This window comes from Notothenia rossii (assembly GCF_949606895.1).
Source record: "Notothenia rossii genome assembly, chromosome: 1".
Taxonomy (NCBI): Eukaryota; Metazoa; Chordata; class Actinopteri; order Perciformes; family Nototheniidae; genus Notothenia; species Notothenia rossii.
In genome coordinates, this window is record NC_136912.1 from 95626297 (window position 1) to 95631296 (window position 5000).

The 5000-nt window shown below is 44.6% G+C and overlaps 1 protein-coding gene across 1 annotated transcript in view; it reads right to left on the reverse strand.

Annotated features, from left to right (window-relative positions):
* Positions 1 to 5000, reverse strand: part of tmem45a (transmembrane protein 45a) — a 25764-nt gene that overhangs the window by 19271 nt on the left and 1493 nt on the right. The gene's annotated exons all lie outside the window — the stretch shown is intronic.

Here is a 5000-nt window from a genome sequence, read left to right on the forward strand (position 1 = left end):
ATCTTTCTGACATTATCCGTCTAAAACAACTTTTAAATCTGATTCTTACTTTTAGAGATATTAAACATTGTTCAGACCTTGGTAAAGAGGCCTTCTTCAGATTTTAGAGTGCGTGATGTCACAGCTAGAGTGGAGGACAGATTTAATTTTGCCTTCATATTTTCTTTTAAACTGCCATTATTCCCAAACCCTACATTCCTGAGACATCATTTTTCATGACAAACGTAGGAAAACATCTCGTAGCTTGAAAAATAAAAATAAATTAAGCAAAAAAATTAGACAAAATGCCTCTTGAGGGCATGAAGTGACAACAACTTTCAACATGTCTCCATTAAACTCCATTGTAAGTTCAGCCTCATCTTTCCCCACCACAGCACACCTTTAGTTAATCTGCCAAAAAGGCCACATTATTGACCCGAAAGTACAAGCCCGTCTCATAAAAAAACGTGTAATAACTACGTTGGTCCACAACGTAGGACGTAGTATTTCTACAAAAACGCCTCTGAAATTGTAAGATCCCTACGTTTTCTTTCACCATTCATTCCAATGGCTGACGTCTATGTCACGTGATCTTCACATTTCTCCCTGCAGAAAAAAAAAACATGGCCGAACTTCGTTTTATTCTCGGTGTAAAATGCCTATTTTAAAGTTAGTTTGGCCATTAAAATGCGTTTTGATGTCATTTGATGCGAGAAATATGAGTTGTTATTTCAGATTATGTGTGCAGTGGATGCACATGATCTTTAGTTTGCTTGTTATTATGAAGATTACTTCAGGAAATTGTGTCCATAGAATGTTTTCATTGTTACCAAGGTGGTTGCTAGGGACGCTGCTTCCGATATTATTTCTGTTATGTTGTGTAACTGTTTAATGGTGTTATCTTTATTGCTACCTCCTTCCCCGTCAATGTATAGTGTTGGTCCACAGCGCAAACGTATTAGTTTAACAAAATCCACATCTAAAATGGTGGCATAGATACGTTATTTTCCCCATTGACATATCTACACTGTAGCTAATCAGTTATTTATCATGATGATAAAAGCCTTGAATCTTGATTTTTTTACATGATGTTAAAATTCTTCTGCACATAGAGACATGCAGGAGCTGGAGTTTAAATCTGGAGGTTTACCAGAGGGGACACTAAAGAGTGACGCACACATGGGAGACCAGGGGACACTAAAGAGTGATGCACACAGCTGGGAGACCAGAGGACACTAAAGAGTGACGCACACAGCTGAGAGACCAGGGGACACTAAAGAGTGACGCACACATGGGAGACCGGGGGACACTAAAGAGTGATGCACACAGCTGAGAGACCAGGGGACACTAAAGAGTGACGCACACATGGGAGACCAGGGGACACTAAAGAGAGACGCACACAGCTGGAAGACCAGGGGACACTAAAGAGAGACGCACACAGCTGGAAGACCAGGGGACACTAAAGAGAGACGCACACAGCTGGAAGACCAGGGACACTAAAGAGTGACGCACACATGGGAGACCAGGGGACACTAAAGAGTGACGCACACATGGGAGACCAGGGGACACTAAAGAGTGACGCACACAGCTGGAAGACCAGGGGACACTAAAGAGTGACGCACACAGCTGGGAGACCAGGGGACACTAAAGATTGACGCACACAGCTGAGAGACCAGGGGACACTAAAGAGAGATGCACACAGCTGGAAGACCAGGGACACTAAAGAGTGACGCACACAGCTGAGAGACCAGGGGACACTAACGAGAGACGCACACCGCTGGAAGACCAGGGACACTAAAGAGAGACGCACACAGCTGGAAGACCAGGGGACACTAAAGAGAGACGCACATAGCTGGGAGACCGGGGGCCACTAAAGAGTGATGCACAAAGCTGGAAGACCAGGGCACACTAAAGAGTGACGCACACAGCTGAGAGACCAGGGGACATTAAAGAGTGATGCACACATGGGAGACCAGGGGACACTAAAGAGTGACGCACAAAGCTGGAAGACCAGGGGACACTAAAGAGAGACGCACACAGCTGGAAGACCAGGGACACTAAAGAGTGACGCACACATGGGAGACCAGGGGACACTAAAGAGTGACGCACACATGGGAGACCAGGGGACACTAAAGAGTGACGCACACAGCTGGAAGACCAGGGGACACTAAAGAGTGACGCACACAGCTGGGAGACCAGGGGACACTAAAGAGTGACGCACACAGCTGAGAGACCAGGGGACACTAAAGAGAGATGCACACAGCTGGAAGACCAGGGACACTAAAGAGTGACGCACACAGCTGAGAGACCAGGGGACACTAACGAGAGACGCACACCGCTGGAAGACCAGGGACACTAAAGAGAGACGCACACAGCTGGAAGACCAGGGGACACTAAAGAGAGACGCACATAGCTGGGAGACCGGGGGCCACTAAAGAGTGATGCACACAGCTGGAAGACCAGGGCACACTAAAGAGTGACGCACACAGCTGAGAGACCAGGGGACATTAAAGAGTGACGCACACATGGGAGACCAGGGGACACTAAAGAGTGACGCACAAAGCTGGAAGACCAGGGGACACTAAAGAGTGACGCACAAAGCTGGAAGACCAGGGGACACTAAAGAGTGACGTACAAAGCTGGAAGACCAGGGGACACTAAAGAGTGACGCACAAAGCTGGAAGACCAGGGGACACTAAAGAGTGACGCACAAAGCTGGAAGACCAGGGACACTAAAGAGTGAAGAAATGAAAGGAGCCGGTGGAAGTCAGAGCAGCTGCTCCTCTCACGGTTCCCCAGTAGATACGATGAACCAGTGGATCTCTTTGTGATGCAGATGACTGACGGACACAAAGAGACGCCTCCTCTGATCTCTGAAAACACTCCAGTCTGCCCGGCAACCGCTGCTGCACCGAGGCTACGCGCTTTACTGATGGAGGACACATTTAAACGAAACTCCCCCACTTCATCACTGACGTTAAGACGATTCTTTTCTGACAGGTTCGTTTCTAATATGCAATTGAGGCGTTATGTCATTAATTTTGTGCAAATTAGCATCAATGTAGAGATCAGAAATATGAAGTTACTGTTTGTATTCGCTTAAATCCTGCATTTATTATTATTATTATTTAGTTATACTACCTGTACAAAGTTTACGTATCATAGATCCTTTTGTCATTATTTCATTTATTATTCCACTTTTTTCATACATTGTTTGAAATTCAATTTTTTTTGTCATAAATACAGATTTCTTTTACGTGATTTTTGGAATATTTTCACATATTTTCTGAACTTTTTTTGCCGTCTTTTCTCCTTGTCCTCTGGTCATGTTTTCAGACATGTTTTACAGAATATTAAAGAGCAACTTGCAGGTTTTTTTTTTTACTACATTTATGCTTAACCTTGCCTGTAAATTTCAATTAAAAATGTTAATGCAGGATTTGATATGTTTTACAAGACATAAGGAATTCAGAGGGAAAGGAGCCGTTTGAGCTCTGCTACTAAAAACTGCTTTTTTAAACGTTATACGTCAAACGCGTCATATTACGTCACATGGGGGAGTCAACTTTCTCGGACTCGTTCTCTGCCCAATCCGCGCTAGTAGTTTGTAGTTGGTTTGAGCGGTTGTGTTTTAGTGAGCTGGTATTTTTTCGGTAGTTTTACATTGTATTTCATCATTTGTAATCATGGTGAGCTTGTGTTTGTGCAGGTTGCACAAATACCAGCCTGTCAGGACATCGAGTCCACAGTAAAAAGGACCGGAGCTAGCGTTGGTTCCTGGGTGCGTTGTGCATCCACCTCCCGGCAGCACATACTCTCCACAGCTTTATCAGGAAACCGTATTACACCTCTCTCCCCCCCCCCCTTCGCTGCTCTCTCTCTCTCCCCTCCGGTACACGGCACCGTAAGATGTGTGGAGTTGCATTAGGTAACGCTGTGGTGGCTGTACTGCTCCAGCCGTCTCCTTTGTGTTTGTTTGTTTCCCCCTTTCTGTGTTGTTTGTGTGTGCGTGGTGGCTGTCACTCCTGGCTCCCGGCTCAATCTCCACTCACCTGCTGCAATCAGCTGTTCACCCTGCCCGACTACACACCTGCTTTCCATCAAGCCATTTACAACGGCATATCAACGGAGGCTCCACAACCTTTCTCCGCCAGATCGTCAAGTATCAGCCGTATCTCTCTCTCCTCCGGTACACAGCACCGTAGTGTGGAGTTGCATTAGGTAACGCGAGATACGGCTGATACTTGCGCATTAGTTTCTGTTATGGATCAGTATCAACAGTCCTGCCAGTAACGTTACTATATTATCAATGCTACTTTAGTTATAGCCTGATATATGATAGCTAACTTTACAATGTTGTGATGTGACGTTAGCTAACATTCTGTAGCTAACGCCGGTCACTCACCAACACAGCTGCTCTGTTCTCCACTGGTTCTCCTCACACCACAGCGCCATTTCTCTCCGATGGCCGTTATTTCTTCTAATCCTTGGCTGCTCCTGGTCTCTTGGACGCCTAGCAGGCTCATAATTATAATCATATGCATTCGAATATATATTTTCAACCTCTTCTGTGTCAAAACTAGCATTGTGATCCATGTTTATTAATACGTTACACCGGCCGCTCTCCCCCTTGTTTCCCCCATGTTACGTCACACGCGGGAGTTCATGTGCGGACGCTTTTTTGAAGTGAAAATGTCTTACTAAAACGACGCCAGATGTCACTGTAGTTTATATTTCTGTATATTTTGGGGAAAATCTAGTTTATTCGTCATTTTCCTACACATTTATTCACAGGTGTCTTTAACCTGCAAGTTGCTCTTTAAGGGTTTTTACGTCTATTTTAAGGACTTTTTCAGAGAGTTTTCCCGCATTTTTGGGGTATTGTATTCAAATATTTCTCACATACACTTCAGACAATTATTGTACATTTCTCTGATATAAATCCAGCTTTTTTTTCACCTTTTTATTTCAGAATGCTGTCAGACATGTTTCATTTGTTTTTAGGTCTGATTTTATAGAAC